Source organism: Vigna unguiculata, chromosome 2 (assembly GCF_037176805.1).
Source record: "Vigna unguiculata cultivar grain cowpea cultivar isolate G323 ecotype 2 chromosome 2, ASM3717680v1, whole genome shotgun sequence".
NCBI classification, from domain to species: domain Eukaryota; kingdom Viridiplantae; phylum Streptophyta; class Magnoliopsida; order Fabales; family Fabaceae; genus Vigna; species Vigna unguiculata.
Window position 1 is genome coordinate 9641595 of NC_140793.1, and position 21403 is coordinate 9662997.

Sequence of the window (21403 nt, forward strand, 5' to 3'; positions counted from 1 at the left end):
GTGAGGAAGGCACAAAGGAGTGAATGAAGGAAGACAATATATATAGGGTTAGGAAAAGAGAGTCACCTAACTAAAGTTCTTGTGTTATTATTTCTATTTATTTAAAAAACTATATAAAAGATCATTATAAGGAATGTTGGTGTTAGATAAAAAGTTTCTTATTTCTATATTTTTGTAAATACTTTTCTCTTTCAAAAGTTTAAGGATTGGAAACTTGTTTTGTGTCTTGGGATGTCAAAAAAAATCGTATTTGCGGGTATACGTGGATGAAATTCGCAATGGGTACAAAATAGATATCGTAAATTGATACCCGCGGATAATAGTTACGGGTATTTTTTATACCCACATGTTAACGAGGTAGGTATGAGTATTATATTATCCGTACCCGCTATATTATAATTTAAATTAAAAAATATATTAAAATATTAAACATTGATTTTGAATTATTTATTTTTTATCAATTTGTTTTAAAAAAATCTCCATTTCATGGTAAATTGTAATTCAACACAATTTACATGAATTATTTGAACTTTGTTTGAAATTTATGAAGATTATGTATTGTATTTTATTTGAATTTATAATTAAAATATCTTATTAAATATTTCATTTTATTTTTTTAAAATACCTGCGGGTAATGTGGATATTAAAAAATATATGCGGGTACTCGCATGGATATGGGTATGGATACGGGACAGATATTTATCCAGCAGGTAGGGTACGGGGGAGCTACTACCGGTACCTTACCTGTCCTGTTGACACCCCTAGTCGTGTGATGCTATTATACCGGTGTGGAATACCACTGATTTTATTGATGATTAATTGTTCTTTACTAAAAAAATAATATTTCTTCTAAATTTTATAATCTTTTAAAAATATTATTATTTAAAAAATTATTTGTCAATTGAAATTTAAAAAAAAAAATTGCAATTTTTTTTTTGATAAATTTGAAAAGAAAAATCATGTAAAATCTTGAGAATTTGCGTTATCAGTTGATCTATTTTTAATTTCTATTTTATATAATAAGGATATTAAGGATATGTATTTGAGTTAATTATTTTCAATAAAAATCTCAAGTTCTGTTGTTTTTTAATAAATTTTGATCGGTAAAAAACTGATTACAGGATAACGTGACACTTTAAAATTAAAATAGAAATGTACATAAACTAATCAGTGTAATGATTATCAAACCTATGATTCCCAGAATTTATGAGCTAAAATATAAGTTTTAGAATAAGATTCTTCAAAGAATTAAGGGTTGATTTTTGTTAGTGGAAAATAAAAATATTGATTAATTCATTTGTTTTAGGAAATAAATTACTTATTTTCAAAAGACAAAAATGACAACTTTATTATCAGAGATCATGTTTCACTCATTATTATTTAAATTGGAGGTAAGAGTTATTAAAATGAGTTTAGAAAATTGAATTGTTAAATTTTGAAATTCTAAAATTTTCTTAATAAATTTTATGCATGTAGTCTTGTACTTTCACATTTATTTTATGAAAATAAATTACGAGAAATGTGATTTTTGTACTTTTTTCTCGCACAAAATATTCTTAAGAAGTAAACATAGATAGCAGTATCTTTATAAAATAATTGTGACCAGTTTATAAAGGATTCTATTGTTTCCGAACTATCTAGGCTTCTAAGAGGAAGAACAAAAACTTACGTAATAAACCAAAAAAGAAATAGCAACGGAAACAGTTATTTATCTAGTTTTTGAAAAGTAATTTTAGTTCTGGTAAACTTTAATATACCTTTGTTCATCTAAATCCTGTGTATCATTTTTTATACGAACCTTAATATAATGGAATAATTGTCCCTATGTATACACGGTGCACAAAGTTAAATTTAATAAAATATCATATCTACCGACCTGTTGTCATAACAGTTTTTTTCTTCAACTTGAATTAATCTATTTAGAAGTGACATTTAGTCTAACCTATTTTAACTCGATTTGTTATTGGTAAGTGCAAATATAATGGGACGAATTGATTTATCGTAGTAAAATTAATTGAAAATCTTAACCCATTTCATTAGAAAGTACATGGACAGGTTAAAGGCTAGTCCATCATTGTTTTTCTTAATTTTATTTTTTTAACTTATATATATATATATATATATATATATATATATATATATATATATATATATCACAATTATATTTAATTTTGTAACATCTCATTTTAATAGTTTAATATTACTAAAATAAAACATTTTATTAAGAATATTCAGAAGACAGATAAAATCATTGTACATTGTAAATTAGTACATTCTTATAAGATAAAACTATAACAATATCACTTATATACATTCTCAAGCTACTATACTAGTATCTTATTACAATATTATACCTAACATGATCTAAAGCCACTTATCACCTATACCACTAACTCCTTAACATCAAGAGGTGCCTCCATACCTGATCTAAAGCCACTTATCACCTATACCACTAACTCCTTAACATCAAGAGGTGCCTCCATACCTGTATCTCCATTTGCTTACACAAATAAGGTGAGCATTACAAAAGAAGAACATAACACATACAAACAACAAACATAAGAGGGTAAGCTAGTGTATAAAAGAAATAATCATATATTAGTTAAACTTATTATATCACAAAACATTCATAAAAATATCAAACATACAATTACAAACTCTCTAGATTCAATTATTTGGATCTATGCATTGACTCAGACATAAGAAACTATGCACTTATCATAAAATTGGATTGCGGCAAAGACCCTAGATCCACTTGGCATAACCAACATGAATCAATTTCCTCTAGACATGGTAAGTTACTTATGGCAGCGCCATAGTGGTCCCATCCCTAATCCTGCCATAAGAACCTCCTTCAACTCTCACCACCTAGGCCATGATACTCTATATGAGTTTGTAAACCTAGTAAAGTATAAGAAAACTTCTAACCAACACATATCCCTAGCCAATGCATAACAACCTACTAGTGACGACTACACTTCTTCCTTAGAAGCACAACCCTTATACAACAAACAATTCACATTAACTTTTCTCATTTCATTCCATTAAGATCCACTTTCACTCTTTTAAACCATCACACTTCCTTAGAAGCCAAGACTTAAAACAAAGATGCAAATCAACTTTAACCATTTCATTCCAATGATCCTCTTTTATACTTATAACCTCATCACTTTTCTATAAAACATGATCTCACACCGAGTTCCTCATACCAAACAATCATACACAACTTATTCATTATATTCAAAAATCATATTTCATAATTTCATGTAATAGACACTCTATCACATCAATGTTCAAGAACAACTAGTAAAACTTCATAAACATAAAAAAAAACACAAATGTCACACATGATAGAGGAGAGTCGAGAGTTCATGTTAAAGGTGAAGAAAACAAACAAAAGGTTCCACAATTAACCTATGGATTTTCCCACAATATGTGAATTTGGCTCCAGGATGCATAATTCACACTAGTGTGTTCCACAGGGCACTAATGGATATTTTCACAACTTATGGATTCAACTACAAGAAGCATAATTCAAACAACGAATCCCACAGGTAACCTACGGATATTTCCACAATTTGTGGATTCAACTATGACAAGCATAATTCAAACCATTCAAGCAAAACAACCATACTTATCACAGATCAAATTCATCAACATGCCTTTATTAATTTAGAAAAAATTGCAAAGCAAAAGAATACTAGCTTCCCTTACTTGACAAAGCAGTTCAACTGGTCCAAACAGCTCAACCGATTCAAGGAACACCAAAACACATTTAGCTCTACAAGATGCTTTATCTATACTTAGGAATGACATAAAACCGATCAGGACCTATCATTGACCAACAAAGATTCATATTGATGATTAAAATGTCACATGCAACCAAAGTAGGGTCACATGCAAGTCAGAACATAGAATACCCACAAGAAAATGAGCAAAAGTTCAACTTACACGATTGAAGAAAATGATCGAATAAAAAGAAAGAGTTCGCCAAGAGGATCACCCTATTGGTCTCCGATCTTCAAACAGATGAACAAAAGGTAAAAACTTCTAGAGAGAAGTCAAAGAACTCTAGAAGAGTGATTTTTAGAGAGATAGTATGTTTTAAAATAGTGAAACTCATTTATAACAATTTTATTTATACTAAAAACCTTTTAATATTAAAATAATAGAGGCTTACTATTTTTAAACCACTGTCAATTCTAAAACACAATTTTCTAGGGTTTTACAAATCATATAAATATTATTTTAAGTTTTTAATTAATTAATTAATTATGTATTTAACAAAATAAATTAAAATAATTATTACTTTTAAATATTACATTATATTTTTATAATTAATAATAAAACATAATTTATAAATATTAATGAATAAGTTACAATTTTAAATTATCTTTTATTTTACTTTTTAATTTTTAAAAAATAATAAGAGACTAATAGATCAGTTTTCTTTATCTTGAACCTATTGATTTAATGAGTTAAACAGAACGAATCAGAAATAGATTGAATATACTAGTCAATCCGTCAGTTTTGATAAATTCCCAAAATAGCTCAAATTCAAAACTTGTTTTACCATCCTAAATATGTTGATGTAGTAATAGTAATATATGTGTATAATTTTATATAACTTAATATGTAATAAAAAATACATTGTTTAGTTATATTTTGAATATATTAACATTTAATCATAGATAATTATGTTTAATAAAATTATTCACTTTAAATTGTCCCTTTTTTTAATAATTTATAAATAGTTTGACATAAGATATTATTTTACCTATCTACATACATTTATGGATTAGTGAAGGAAAAATTGAGCATTGGCAACGTGTATATATGCAAAGAAGTGATTAAATTTAACCTAAATAAGCGAGTGAAAGTGTAAAACCAAACAAGGCATGAGGGACCCAACTTGGATTTCATCATATCCACTAGTACTTAAAGGATGCCAGCATAAATTATTTCTTTCACCAAATCAATTTTTGGAACAGTAAAAATAATGGAAAAGTGTTGGTTAATAGTAAAAGTTGGTAAAGTTGTTAAGATTTTTGCATCTTTGGGTCATAAGATGCTTTGCTAGCTTAGACTTTTTCATTTTCTACTTTCTGTCACTGTTGCAGCATTACAATTTATATTTTAACTCATTTTTCAATAAGAACTATTACAAAATTAAATTAAAAGAAATTTTTTATTTTTAAATTATTTTGTGAAAAAATATATAACTTTCTAAAAATTTATTTTAATCTATATGTCAACTAATTTTAACTTATACAAAATTAATATAATGTATTTTAGTTTTTTTTTTATGAAGTTGTTATGATAAAAATCATCTAAATATATTTTGAATGAATTTGAATTCTCAACTTGTCTTATTATCTGAAAGAAAAATATTATAATATTTATAAGTTAATTTGTTTAACCTATAATATTATAAGTTAATAATATATAATTTTCTTAAATTTTCAAATGATCATTATCAAGGTTTATACTTCTTGAAAATTTTCTTCATCAAATGTCACAACACAAAAGTCCTTATAACGTCACCGATTTAATGTGTGTCCAAAAGAAGTTCAATGTCAAAAATGATCGGTAACATTTTTTTAAATAAATGGATAAGTTTGATGTCGACCTATACAGTCTAGATGTTACTTAATCTTGGTCAGCTCCTCCCCCAAAGTCATTTAAAAAAAGACGTCGGACACCACAACCCCGGCGCATCGGCTGAAGACTTCCCTGACATCACTCAACATCGGACCAACATTTCCCCAACATCAAAAGTGTTTTAAAGTAACGCTATGAACTAGAAAACACTTCATTATTCCTTCGCACGATCTTCTCCTTCATCATTGCTGCCACCAACAACCTCTGTTGGAGAGTTTGACTTCATTTTCGACCGCTAAACTTGTAAGGCTTTCATTTTTGGATTGGTTTAGACATTTTGAACCAATTGCTTTTTGTCTTAATCTCCATTCCACCGTCAAACATTTCATTTGCCAACAGCGGTGACCCTAAGGTCACCGTAGTTCCCGTTTGAGATTTAGTACAAATGATTGAATTTTTAATCATTTCACTAGTGCAGTAAGGGCTTTTGGCCCCAATTGTTTTTTATATTCTACCCCGGTTTCAGAATTGAGGCATATTAGAACGAGGCCAAAAGTCATCCCCTTTTGGTCTCGGGTGTGAACCGAAGCCATAAAGCTACTCTTCTGCCTCGGTTCTAATGTGAACCGAAGCCATTCTGTAAAAAATCTGGAGCTCTTGCAGCAGCGGTGGTCGCCGGGAGACGCAATAGTTTTTCATCGTAGTGGTTGGCCATTCGTCGAGAGACACACAAGTCATCACTCTGCACACATGCTGCAAAAACCAAAGGTTCCAATATGGCAACAATCACAACAAGATTCATCAAATTTGTTGCTACCTCATTCAAGCAGTCACATCCACTTGGTTCAATGGTGGGTTACGATGGTAAAGAAACTTCTTCGCTTGCGGTGTATCTTCGTGACGAGGCAATGATGTGTTTGGAACACTAAATCTGTGAACCCCAAAGCAACACAAACGAATCAAAAATGCAAAAGAAACACATTTTTTGAACTCACCGGTAGCAAGAGGCGACAATTTAATCGACGACAATGGATGACGCAACGGAGGCGACGATGCGCGACAAAGGGCGGCTGCAGCTGGTCGACGGCGGAGCTGGTAGACGTTAAAAAACATCAAATTGTGCAATAGCCAACATCCTTTAACGTCTGGTAGTGTCACACCAAAAGTCAACATTATTTTAACTTCAAATTGTGCGAAATTAGACGTTCAACCCCTTCAGCACCAACGTTAAAGGAGGTCGAACCCAATATAACATTACCCACCACACATATAAAATTGAAATTTGAACATGTCAAAAAATATCTAACTGAAATTTGAACATGTCAAAAAATATCTAACGTTAAAATTTTGTTAAAATTTTTAGTGTGTTTTCTAATTTCATTTAAAATTAGACAAAATAAAGTATTCCTTTTGACATAAAATGAATGCATTAAAATATGAATGCCATTTTTTTTAACTCGATCCTTTTTTTTGGACTGAGTTACCTAATTAGAATTGTATGAAATTAATATTTAAAATCACACTTTTGTACGCACTGTTTTTCCAACGCACATTTTTTTTATAAAGAAATGATTACTTTTAATCAAAAACGACTTATAAAGTAAGAAACCTTTAGTGAATAAATTGATTGATTATACAATATAAAAGAATAAATTGACTGGTGCTGATTTTATAACTTAAATTAATAAATAATTATCAAAATTAAGTATTACGTTTATTTATTTTATAACTTTACGGGCGTAATCGAGTGATTAATAGCTATAATTTTAAGAAGTAATTTGATGGACCTTCTGTAAGGCCCCCTTTTTATTTCTGTCCTAACGTTAGTGGGCTGCCCTTGTAAGTGGGCCTAAGGATTGGCCCAACGTATATAAACCCTGCTATGTTGCCCTAATCCCATCTCATACTCACTCTTTCAGAAATCAGCCGTCAACCCTCTCACCAAAAAGAGCTCTGCTAGGGTTCGTTTCTTCATCTCGAACAAGTCCGCTCAAGCTCCGTTTTTATTTTCTGCTCATTGTAAGTGATCCCCAATCTCATGCCTTTTCCACGTAAGAGCCATTTTCTGTATTCCTTCACTTAAGGTTCCATAATAACGTTGTTCTGCTACTGTTCAGTCGTTCCGCCAGTTTTTCCAGCCCGTCTCTCGAACTGCCGTGCTCCAAGGTCCTGCGTCGAAGTTCTGTTAAGCCGCTTTCCAGGTACGGGAAGTTAGGGTTTTAGTTTCGAGTCATTATTCTGAACCGTGTATGAGTTGGTTGCTGATTTTATGGTGTGATGTTTCGTTCTGATATGTAAGAGTGTATTGCATGAGTTGTTTGGATGAAGAACATGGCTGTGCAGTGAAGAACAGTGGCGAGACTTGTTAATCTCGCCCAAGCGAGTCCATCTCGCCTAGGCGAGATGAAACAGGGAGCTTGCCTAAGTTTCTTGCGCGAAAAGTCGCCCAGGCGGCTCGCTCAACTTTTGAGCGAGCAGGCAACTCGCCCAAGCGAGAGGGATCTCGCTTAAGCGAGATCCCGTGTTGCCCATGCCCCTTGTTTTTGGCGCTCTCGCCTAGGCGAGGGAGAGGCTCGCTTGAGCGAGCACGTCTCGCTTGAGCGTGATGCTGAGCGAGACAGTGCTGTGATTTGGATGTTTAATGCTTCCCGAGTGATCCATGTTGGTTGAGTATGATTGTATGATGATGAACATGTATGTAATGGAGCATGAAGTATATTTTTGGCATGATTCATGAATTGTGGATGAATGGGTTGGTATGAGGCTTAGCGTGAGAAAAGAATGTGTGGTTTGAAATTAAAGGAACATGATATTGACATGAGACTAGGCCCTAGACTCATTGGGGTGGTGATGATCGGAGGTATGGATTTGAGATGTGATTGATATGAGGATTAAACTTCAAGGGTTGATATGGAATTGAAAAATATAATTCAATATTCTCTTATTGCTGATTTATGAACGTTGGTCCGTGTCAGCGTGTAATTCCTTGGGGTCTCTAGGTGAGACCTCCGGGGTTGCGCTTCAGTGGTCGGGACGTAATTCCATGGCCCCGGTTAGTGGGTGTTCATGGTGGTGCCCCATCTGTATAACTGGGTAAGGATTCAAGGTAAGGTTGCATCCTGACGCTCCGAGGAGTCAGTTAGTCTCACTTAGAGCGAACTAACTCTTGTGGTGGGAGTAGCAGGAGGCCTGAAACTCATTAAGGGCTAACCTTGTGGTGGGAGAGATTTTGATTCATCGTAACACTGGTAACACATAGCTCAGGATCGAGCAGCTCAGGGTCGAGCAGGGGTATCCACCACAAGTGCAAGCATCCGCTGAATCCGACCGAGTTATACGTATCCGGATGAGTCGAGTCGAGTCGTAGTGTATTGAATGAAGAGTCATAACATGTTTGGTTGCTATGTGGAGGAGATGATGAAAATATATTTGATTGCATGTGAATATGTTGATTGGCTCTAGCTTACCCGTTTTGTTGCATGGTTGTGATGTATGTGGCTGTTCTTTTTTGCGATGATCATCAACTCGGTTGATGGGAGCAGATGGGCGAGGTTCTCGTGGTCAGCAAGGGAATGGCGATTCGGCAGCTTAGCCATCTGGGCTGGAGTCTTTTACTCATGATTTCTTTAGGGCTACGACCCTTGTATCAGCTTATGATTTCTTTCTCTACTCCCCTCATTAGAATTGTATCTGTTTGTGTTGGCATCGTGGTGTGCCAGGTTGTAGGGGTTGCGTTAAGGACCCCAAGACTACGCTGCTATACTTTGTCGCGTGACGTTTCCTTTAATTTCGTTTAATAATTAAATGGGACGTTACATTTATGGTATCAGAGCGGTCATTCCTTAGGTCTGTGGACTTGGATGTCCGCTTAGCTTTCTCTGTGTATCTTCTGAGTGTTCTTTGTTAAATTCTTGCCTTTATCGAAGCTAACCAAGTGATTTTCTGTGTGCCAGTGGATTATGGCACCTCCTCGCCGAGCTTCTCAGTCATCCCAGGGGGACACACCAGATATCGCCAGAGCCATAGAGGTTATGGTAGCAGCTATGACGCAGCAGAGTGCTGCGATGATGCAGCAGCATGAGGCATCCATGCAGCGACAGGCGGCGTCGTTTGAGCAGCAGCAGGCTGTGATGCAGCAAATGGAGGCTGCGAGAGTAGCTGCTGAGGATGCTCATCGACAGCATATGGAGGCTCTCCGTCAGTTGGAGGAGAACAGGGCGGCTACCCCTGTGTTTGGTCCTGAACCACGACCTGCAGTTAGGGAGTGGAGTCTAGAGGATTTCCTGAAGCACCACCCGGCGAAGTTTGACGGGAAGGCTAGTCCTGATGCCGCAGACCAATGGCTGAAGGACCTGGAGCGCATCTATGATGCGAAGATGTGCCCTGCAGAGAACAGGTTGGCGTTCTCTGTGTATATGCTCACAGGGGAGGCGGAGCATTGGTGGAGCAGCACCAGATCCATCCTGGAGGAGAGGGATGAGCCCGTGTCATGGGAGATTTTCAGGGAGAGATTCCTATCAGAGTACTTTCCTGACAGCATCCGGTACGCTAAGGAGGTGGAATTCCTCCAGTTGACCCAGGGAGGAAAGACCGTGACCGAGTACGCTGAGAGGTTCAAGCATCTCAGCCGCTTCTACACACTGCCACTGGATGAGGAGTGGAGATGCCGTAAGTTTGAGAACGGCCTCAGGGGGGATATTCGCTTGATGGTGGCACCCTTGTCCATCAAGGACTTTGCTGCTCTGGTAGAAAAGGCCAGGGTGATGGAGAAGATGAAGCGTGAGGTGGAAGGTCAGCGCCCACAGCAGCCACAGCCGTCGCAGAGGATATGTGGACCATCTGGATCCAGGCTCAGACATGAGGAGAGGAGGAGACCGTACGATAGGCCCCACCATCAGTCTCAGGGGTCTAGGGGTCTTCCTCCTCAGCAGGGTCGAGTGCAGTGTTATACATGTGGAGGACCCCACCCGAGGCATGCTTGTCCACGTAGGGAGGGTTACCGCAGGTGCAACAACTGTGGCAAGGAAGGCCACTTTGGGAGAGATTGTCCCAACCTTGCCAGGGCAGCGACACGCCCTCCAGTTCAGGCACCCCAGCAGCATCAGGGGAGAGACAGAGGCAACAGGCCTCAGGCGACGGGCAGAGTGTACGCCATGTCAGGGGCGGAGGCATCAGGCTCAGGTAACTTGGTTATGGGTAGTTGCATGATAGCTGGTTCTTCTTGCTGTGTGTTATATGATTCTGGAGCGACACACTCTTTTGTGTCTTTTGCTTGTGTGGAACGTCTGGGTTTGCCAATAAGCGAGCTACAGTGCGAGCTCGCGGTGTCTACTCCGGCGTCGGGATTGGTCACGACGTCGTCTTTGTGTGCTCAGTGTCCAGTGGAGGTAGAGGGACGCAGGTACAAGGTGAATCTAATCTGCTTGCCTCTGCAAGACTTGGAAGTGATCTTAGGGATGGATTGACTCTCTGCTAGTCGCGTCCTTATAGACTGCCGGGAGAAGAGGTTGTTGTTTCCCGATTCAGAGGATCTCGAGTTAGTGTCCCCCCAGGGGGCGGTGAGGGAGATTCAGAGTGGCGCGTAGTGCTTCATAATCTTCGCTCGTATGGAGGTGGGAGAGAGAGAGAGACCATCAGTCATACCTGTGGTACATGAGTTTGAAGACGTGTTTCCAGATGAAGTACCAGGGTTGCCTCCCAGTAGAGAAGTGGAGTTCTCTATTGACCTGGTACCAGGGACGGGTCCGGTATCGATGGCTCCATATCGCATGGCTCCGGCAGAGTTGGTAGAGCTCAAGAAACAGATAGAGGATCTGATGGAGAAACAGTTCATCCGACCCAACACTTCACCTTGGGGAGCACCAGTGTTGTTGGTGAAGAAGAAGGATGAGAGTTCGCGCCTGTGTGTGGATTACAGGCAACTGAACAAGATGACCATCAAGAACAAGTATCCTCTCCCGAGGATTGACGACTTGATGGATCAGTTACATGGGTCATCAGTGTTCTCAAAGATAGATCTGCGATCAGGTTACCACCAGATTTTGGTAAAGGCTGATGATGTACATAAAACAGCCTTCAGATCCAGGTATGGCCACTATGAGTATGTGGTTATGCCTTTTGGCGTGACCAACGCCCCAGCGGTGTTCATGGACTACATGAACAGGATCTTCCGACCTTTCCTAGATAAATTTGTAGTGGTCTTCATAGACGACATCCTTATCTACTCCAGGACTCAGGAGGAGCATGCAGAACACCTGAGGTTGGTGCTTGGTGTTTTGAGAGAGAAGCAGCTGTATGCCAAGTTGTCCAAGTGCGAGTTCTTGATGGATGAGATTCAGTTTTTGGGGCATGTGATATCCGCTCAGGGGATTGCAGTGGACCCGACAAAGGTCGAGGCAGTGGTAAAGTGGGAAAGTCCTAAATCAGCCACAGAGATCAGGAGCTTTGTGGGGTTAGCGGGCTACTATAGGAGATTTATAGAGGGATTCTCCAAGATAGTGGCGCCTCTGACTTTGCTTACACGGAAGGACCAACCCTTCACTTGGACGGACAAGTGTGAGGAGAGCTTTCAAGAGCTAAAGAGGAGATTGACGAGTGCTCCTATATTGGTAATTCCAGAGGTGGGGAAACCGTTTGAGGTCTACTGCGACGCGTCTCATCTTGGACTGGGTTGCGTCTTGATGCAGGAAAAGAAGGCAGTGGCATATGCTTCGAGGCAGCTTAAGATACATGAGCGTAACTATCCCACTCATGACTTGGAGTTGGCGGCTATAGTTTTTGCCTTGAAGATCTGGAGGCACTATCTGTATGGTGCTCAGTTTCGAGTGTTCAGCGACCATAAGAGTTTAAAGTACTTGTTTGATCAGAAGGAGCTGAACATGAGGCAGAGGAGGTGGATGGAATTCCTTAAGGACTATGACTTTGAGCTCCTATACCATCCGGGGAAGGCAAATGTAGTGGCAGATGCTCTAAGCAGGAAGACGGTACACACTGCACACCTTATGATTAAGGAGGTGGAACTACTAGAGAAATTCAGAGACATGAGGATACATGTGGAGTTGGGGTCCGAGTCCATTAGGTGTAGTACCCTTACTATATCTAGTGACTTCTTGGGATCGATCAAAGAGAGACAGTTGTTGGATGCTAGTCTGAACAGGGTTAGAGAACAGCTTGGATCAGATGAGGCTAGAGACTTTGCTGTGAGTGATGATGGCATACTGAGGTTTCGAGGCAGAGTATGCATACCTGATGACGCAGAGTTGAGGAAGTTGATCCTTGAGGAAGGACACAAGAGTCGTCTTAGCTTGCATCCTGGCATGACTAAGATGTACCAGGACCTCAAGGAAACTTTCTGGTGGCAGGGGATGAAGAAGGATGTGGCACAGTTTGTATCCGCCTGTCTGACTTGTCAGAAGGCGAAGGTGGAGCATCAGAGACCCGGGGGAGTTCTACAGTCGTTAGAGGTACCAGTGTGGAAATGGGACAGCATCTCCATGGACTTTGTGACTCATCTTCCACGGACTTTCAGGGGACATGACACCATCTGGGTGATAGTGGATCGGTTGACCAAGAGTGCTCATTTCTTGGCGATGAACTTGAGGATGTCCATGGCCAAGTTGGCTCAGCTGTACATTAAAGAGATAGTAAGACTCCATGGAGTGCCCTCGAGTATAGTTTCCGACAGAGACCCGCGGTTCACATCCCGGTTTTGGCAGACGTTACAGAGTGCTATGGGTAGCAAGCTCACCATGAGTTCGGCTTATCACCCTCAGACTGATGGCCAGTCTGAGAGGACGATCCAGTCATTAGAGGATTTGTTGAGAACTTGCATATTGGATCATCTAGGTGCTTGGGACGAGGTATTGCCTTTGATAGAGTTTACCTACAACAACAGTTTTCATGCGAGCATTGGCATGGCGCCATACGAGGCTCTTTATGGCAGGAGGTGTAGGACTCCTCTCTGTTGGTATCAGGATGGGGAGACAGTATTAGTTGGACCAGAGTTGTTAGAGCAGACCACCGAGAAGGTGAGGATGGTGAGAGATAGGATGCTGGCTTCTCAGAGTAGGCAGAAGGCCTATGCTGATCGTAGGAGGAGACCTTTGGAGTTTGCACCAGGAGATCATCTATTCTTGAGGGTGACCCGAACCACAAGCGTGGGGAGGGCTCTCCGCTCAAGGAAGCTTTCACCTAAATTCCTTGGCCCATATCAGATCACGAGGAGGATCGGACCAGTAGCTTATGAGATAGCTTTACCCCCGCAGTTGGCGAACCTACATCCAGTGTTTCATGTCTCGCAGCTGAGAAAGTATGTGTTTGATCCGGCTCACGTGTTGGAAGCTGAGGATATACAGATCAGGGAAGATCTCACAGTGGAAGTACCACCCATCGCTCTTGAGGATAGCAAGGTTGAGGAACGCCGTGGAAAGACCGTTAGTCTTGTTAAAGTCATTTGGGATCGGAGGACGAGTGACTCGACGTGGGAGTTAGAGGAGGACATGAGAAAATCACATCCACACCTGTTTACCTAGTGAGTCTTTATTTTCGAGGTCGAAAATTTTCTTGTTGGGGAGAATGTAAGGCCCCCTTTTTATTTCTGCCCTAACGTTAGTGGGCTGCCCTTGTAAGTGGGCCTAAGGGTTGGCCCAACGTATATAAACCCTGCTATGTTGCCCTAATCCCATCTCATACTCACTCTTTCAGAAATCAGCCGTCAACCCTCTCACCAAAAAGAGCTCTGCTAGGGTTCGTTTCTTCATCTCGAACAAGTCCGCTCAAGCTCCGTTTTTATTTTCTGCTCCTTGTAAGTGATCCCCAATCTCATGCCTTTTCCACGTAAGAGCCATTTTCTGTATTCCTTCACTTAAGGTTCCATAATAACGTTGTTCTGCTACTGTTCAGTCGTTCCGCCAGTTTTTCCAGCCCGTCTCTCGAACTGCCGTGCTCCAAGGTCCTGCGTCGAAGTTCTGTTAAGCCGCTTTCCAGGTACGGGAAGTTAGGGTTTTAGTTTCGAGTCATTATTCTGAACCGTGTATGAGTTGGTTGTTGATTTTATGGTGTGATGTTTCGTTCTGATATGTAAGAGTGTATTGCATGAGTTGTTTGGATGAAGAACATGGCTGTGCAGTGAAGAACAGTGGCGAGACCTGTTAATCTCGCCCAAGCGAGTCCATCTCGCCTAGGCGAGATGAAACAGGGAGCTCGCCTAAGTTTCTTGCGCGAAAAGTCGCCCAGGCGGCTCGCTCAACTTTTGAGCGAGCAGGCAACTCGCCCAAGCGAGAGGGATCTCGCTTAAGCGAGATCCCGTGTTGCCCATGCCCCTTGTTTTTGGCGGTCTCGCCTAGGCGAGGGAGAGGCTCGCCTGAGCGAGCACGTCTCGCCTGAGCGAGATGCTGGGCGAGACAGTGCTGTGATTTGGATGTTTAATGCTTCCCGAGTGATCCATGTTGGTTGAGTATGATTGTATGATGATGAACATGTATGTAATGGAGCATGAAGTATATTTTTGGCATGATTCATGAATTGTGGATGAATGGGTTGGTATGAGGCTTAGCGTGAGAAAAGAATGTGTGGTTTGAAATTAAAGGAACATGATATTGACATGAGACTAGACCCCAGACTCATTGGGGTGGTGATGATCGGAGGTATGGATTTGAGATGTGATTGATATGAGGATTAAACTTCAAGGGTTGATATGGAATTGAAAAATATAATTCAATATTCTCTTATTGCTGATTTATGAACGTTGGTCCGTGTCAGCGTGTAATTCCTTGGGGTCTCTAGGTGAGACCTTCGGGGTTGCGCTTCAGTGGTCGGGACGTAATTCCATGGCCCCGGTTAGTGGGTGTTCATGGTGGTGCCCCATCTGTATAACTGGGTAAGGATTCAAGGTAAGGTTGCATCCTGACGCTCCGAGGAGTCAGTTAGTCTCACTTAGAGCGAACTGACTCTTGTGGTGGGAGTAGCAGGAGGCCTGAAACTCATTAAGGGCTAACCTTGTGGTGGGAGAGATTTTGATTCATCGTAACACTGGTAACACATAGCTCAGGATCGAGCAACTCAGGGTCGAGCAGGGGTATCCACCACAAGTGCAAGCATCCGCTAAATCCGACCGAGTTATACGTATCCGGATGAGTCGAGTCGAGTCGTAGTGTATTGAATGAAGAGTCATAACATGTTTGGTTGCTATGTGGAGGAGATGATGAAAATATATTTGATTGCATGTGAATATGTTGATTGGCTCTAGCTTACCCGTTTTGTTGCATGGTTGTGATGTATGTGGCTGTTCTTTTTTGCGATGATCATCAACTCGGTTGATGGGAGCAGATGGGCGAGGTTCTCGTGGTCAGCAAGGGAATGGCGATTCGGCAACTTAGCCATCTGGGCTGGAGTCTTTTACTCATGATTTCTTTAGGGCTACGACCCTTGTATCAGCTTATGATTTCTTTCTCTACTCCCCTCATTAGAATTGTATCTGTTTGTGTTGGCATCGTGGTGTGCCAGGTTGTAGGGGTTGCGTTAAGGACCCCAAGACTACGCTGCTATACTTTGTCGCGTGACGTTTCCTTTAATTTCGTTTAATAATTAAATGGGACGTTACACCTTCAGAAAAAGAAAAGGATATAATTCATTGTATTACTCTGTTCATGCATATATAATGTAGATGAGTCCTTATTTTTAATAAGAGTACATAAGTTCATTTTTTGTTTAATTAAGTAATGTGTTTTCTCTTAGGTTGACTATTTAATTTTATTTTCATTTACAAATATTTAATTTTACTATATTATTTTCATGTGTAGTTCAATTAAATTTAGACATACTGCATTAAATTTAAGATATATACTTTTAAGCTAAGCTTATAAAAGTATTTATATATATATATATATATATATATATATAATTTTACTGAAAACAAATATAAATATTAATTTATTTTTAATAGGAGTTTGGGGTGAATAAATTTGATAAAAAAACATTTCATCCGATATACTCAACTTTGTTTCTTCAAATTTTATTTTACATTAAGAAAATATTTTTGAGTTGTTAAAGATTCTACTTCGATCAGAGGTTAGACAAGTGTATAATATATAACTGGGTACAATCTCACCTTAAAAATGAGTCTTGTAGAAATGCGTTAAATTTAAAGTCTAGTTCTTAACATGATATCAATATCAGGGATTGAAAATCCTACATTAACTAAAAATAAAAATAAATTTATAGTATATAAATAGTTATGAATCTTACCTTACATATATTTTATGATAATGAGTTAGATTTAAAATCTATTTTTTAAGTAAATTTGAGTCTTTAACGTTTATATAAATTTCAAAAAGCAGTTTTACTTTATCATGAACAAGTCATGTAAACATTTATATACACCTAATGTTTTAGATTAAATTTAGTTTAGAAAATGGTAAAGAAAGGTCCCATAATAAATAGTATTTGATTTGCCTAACTTTAGGTTTGTTTTGAGAGGGTAGTCTCTCCTTTAGTGGTGTCTGTTTGACAGAAAAAGTAGGGTTCCCCAAAGAGCTTTATATGTGTCAGGTACCTATTCACCCACAAACCTAGTGCCATAAAATGGTGTCCTCTTTCCCATAAAAAGCCATTGTTGCACCATGGAGTCACTTTCATGAGGGTGTATTCTTTAGTATTCCATTTCCTTCCAATTTCAACTATAACATTCAGATTGTTCTCATTTTTATTTCCTTATAGTACCCACCTCTATGCCCTAAATAACAAGGTATATATAGATTTTCTAACTTTTTATTGAAATATTAACAGGTGAAATTTACTAAGACAAAAATATCATGTTCTAAATAAGTTGAAAAGGAGTTAAATAATATTTAAATATTTAAAAATTTTAAAAATCTTGGTTTCGAAAGGCCAGCAATATTAACCTAATCTAACATTTAAGAGATAACAGATCAATTTCAATATTTTAAGACAAATGATTGAAATGAATCTTAACAAAAAGAAAAATGAGATAGAACATATGTTAGCAAATTACTTGTATCACACGATCTATTAAATTGTTTAAACTATTTTTCTTTCGACAAAACTATTTTATGAATATTCGTAGCATAAAGGCATAGTTAAATTGGAGTTCGATTATTAGTTACGTTAAAATGACTGCAACCAATTTATCCACGTAGTTATTATATATCTATATTATTTATTTATTTATTTATAATTATTGATCACAGGAATACACACAGTAAGCTAAGCTAGAATCTTTATCTTCTATATTTTGTGTATATTTAGTTTATGAAGGAAAAAGTAAAGAAAAATAATGAAAGAAAATATAATTTGAAATGTAATTTATTAGGTTATATAATATGGAAGAAAACAAAAAAATAAATACTTTTTATGCTATGTATAAATATATATGTATATATATATATGTATATATATATATATATATATATATATATATATATATATATATATGTATGTATTTATCTTTATACTCACATAAATATTTTTCTTTCTTTTATTCAAAATGGGATAAAAAGTGTATTCAGGTAGAACCTATATCCCTTTTTTTCTCTCCAAAGTATAGACCCTTCTAACTAGAGGAAGATATTGAAACGCCATTTTTTCTCCATCGTCAAATCTTTCAGTTGCTTTTCTATTATTAGAAAATGAACTTAAAATAAAATTATGTCTGGTAAAAAGCAGTTTTTAAAATGAAATTTACATTTATTTATATAATATAATATAATCTTATTTTCAATTAACACCAACATCAAAATCATACAAACAGTAAATCATGTATGCATAATTCATTTCTTTCATTTGTTTTGTTTATATAAATTTGGAAATTTACTTAGAAGAGATGGCTCTAATTTAGGGTTAAAAAATGGTGTTTAATCGAAGAAAGAAAAAAAAAAAAACTTGGATGAGTGGGAAGAATAAAATATGTCTAAAAAAGGGGGATATATTCTCCGTATTTGCTATATTCTATCATACAGTTGTATATTAAAGAGAGGTTTAAAGATGATTTGAAGTATGATATAATATTCTAAAACTTTTGAACAAATATTCAGCTGATCATATATTGACGTCACGTGTCAAAATAGAAAAGATTTGTCTTTAAAAAGGATTACAATATTAAATGAACTATGATGCACTCCACTTAACATAAAGTATATCCTTGCTTTTCTCCAACTAGTGAAATGATATTGTTAATTCAATCTCTATTATATATATGAACTATTATTATTCTTTAGTTATTAAAAGATGTTCCAACCTTGTTTTTGGCCTTCTTAAAATGTCCAACCCATGACTTACGTCGCTTTGCAAGTAAAATATTCACATATATAATAATATAATAACATTTTTATTGTTCTATGTGGTTAATAATATTTTTTTTCGTATTCTTTTTTTCTTTTTTACAAGAACATGGATTCACAATATGGTATGAGAGTGGAATAATTTTATTCTGTTTTTCTCTGTTCTTTCTTTCTTTGCTTTCCTTTTACCTTATATTATATAATAATATAGTAAAATCTTTTTTTTTTCTATGTTCACATTTAATAATCTTTTTTCTTCATATTCTTCTCCCTTTTTTGTTCAGAAGAACATCATGGATTCACAATATGGTGAATGGATTAATTTCATCCTATTTTTCTTCCAATCAATGATAGCAACATATTGAACCCTTTTCAGTTGCATTCAGTTGAAAACTTTGGCATGGATTCACAATATGGCACGAACTATCATATTTGGAGCATATGAATGAAACATGGTCTTTTTGTGAAGAAGAAAGTCAAACTTATCGATGACAACATCGTAAAATAGACACATGATGATCATATGTTCAACACTTGGGATGATGCAATATGATTGTGTTGCAGGTGGTATTAATTATCTCGTGGTAAAGATCAAGTGAGTCGGCTCACAATCGAATCGTGACGTTTGAGCTTGTGTTACACTCTTAATTAAAATGAGTTACGCCTTGACTAACAACTATAACTTTTGGTCAAGTGGTAAGTGTTTGATCCTATCAATTGGTATTAGAGTCAAGGATACGAGTTTGATTCTTATAGTGGGTAAATGTTAAAGGGGAGAGATCAAATTGTGGCACGAAGTATGTTTTTCCCTTTTTCCTCTTTTTTCAGGTTTTCCGGAAACGTTGTTTAAGGTAGAAATTTTCCTTTGCTCTATAATACATAGAACAATCATAATCAATGATAAAGTTCTTACCTTTTGTGCACCCTCTCATGTTTCTCGTTAACCACCTCTGATTTCTCTAGAAGCTCCTTGGCTTTGGAAGTCATGCTCTCAAGCATCAGGTCAAATATGGTATCAAGAGCTAGGTTGGTTGCCTCCTCCACCTCTGTTGTATCTTCCTCTAATCATCTTGATTGCATCTGTTGTGATAACTACCTTTCTTGATTTTTGGTGTAATGGATCCACCATCTATACAAAACAACACCAACTCAGTGAATTCTACTCAAAACAATAACAACATAGATCAATCTTTAAACCCTTTAAGCTCTTTTTGCCTACATTCGGGACAAAATTTAGGTCTCATACTTATTTCTCAAATTTAAATGAAAATAATTACTCTTGGTATGACGATATTATGAAATTTTGTTTCTCATACACAATCATAAAATAGGGAAGTGAGACAAATATCACATAAAAATACAATATATCTCAATAAAATAAAATAAAATGAAAACTCTTTTAAATCCATAAAACTGGATTGTTTTATCATACTTTATAAAAATTTTGATTAATTTTGTATGACTAATTAGGATAAATGAGTCTCATCATGGCTAACAAAGTAACCCAAAAATATTTCATCTTGAGTAATAACTACTCATTTAAATCCCCAACATCATACCTCCAACTTATTAGGAATCCAAGTGTGAGTCTAAGTCTCACATTGACCAGAAATGAGAAAGTAGAGCACTATATAAGAATAAAGACCCATAAACATATTGCCTTAAGGTTTTGAGTTGAGAGTGGTGTCAATTTCTTATGTGGTTGGGCTCAGCTCTCATTGGTGTTGTATCTCCCTAGTGAAACCCCCTCCTTAAAAACCTAACGAGTGAGAGCTCTTGGTTGGGCTATATTTACTTGCTTGAATGATGGAGGCAAATGCAAAGATGGTTGCTTTGAATGGTACAAATTATCATTTGTGGAAGGGCAAGATGAAAGATTTATTATTTGTCAAGAAATTGCATCTTCCGGTCTTTACTACACAGAAGCCAGATTCTATGTCTGAAGAAGAATGAGACTTTGAGCACCAACAGGTATGTGGTTTTATTCGGCAATATGTTGAAGATAATGTTTATAATCACATTGCTAATGAGACACATGCCAGAGCTTTGTGGGAGAAGATTGAGTCTTTGTATGCTTCTAAGTCGGGCAATAATAAATTATATTTGTTAAATTGCTTGATGAATTTGAGGTACAAGGAGAATTCTTCTATTTCTGATCACTTAAATGAGTTTCAAGGGCTCCTAGATCAATTGTCATGAATGGGCATAAAGTTTGATGACGAAGTTTTGAGATTATGGTTGCTTAATACTCTACCAGAGTCTTGGGAGGTATTTCGGGTTTCAATTACGAATTCTGCCTCAAATGGTGTTGTTTCTTTTTAGATGCAAAGAGTGGTGCTCTTAATGAAGAGATGAGAAGGAAGGCACATGGTTCTTCATCTCAGTCTGAGATGCTTGTTATAGAAGATAGGGGGAGAAGTTAGAAAAAGGAACATAAAAATGGTAGAGAGAAGAGTAGGAGCAAGTCCAAGTCAAGATACAAGAATTTAGAATGCCATTTTTGTCAT

The 21403-nt window shown here is 37.2% G+C and overlaps 1 pseudogene; it reads left to right on the top strand.

The window, feature by feature from the left end:
* Window positions 1-9173: 9173 nt before the first annotated feature.
* LOC146888315 (uncharacterized) overlaps window positions 9174-21403 on the top strand; it is a 31167-nt pseudogene continuing 18937 nt past the window's right edge.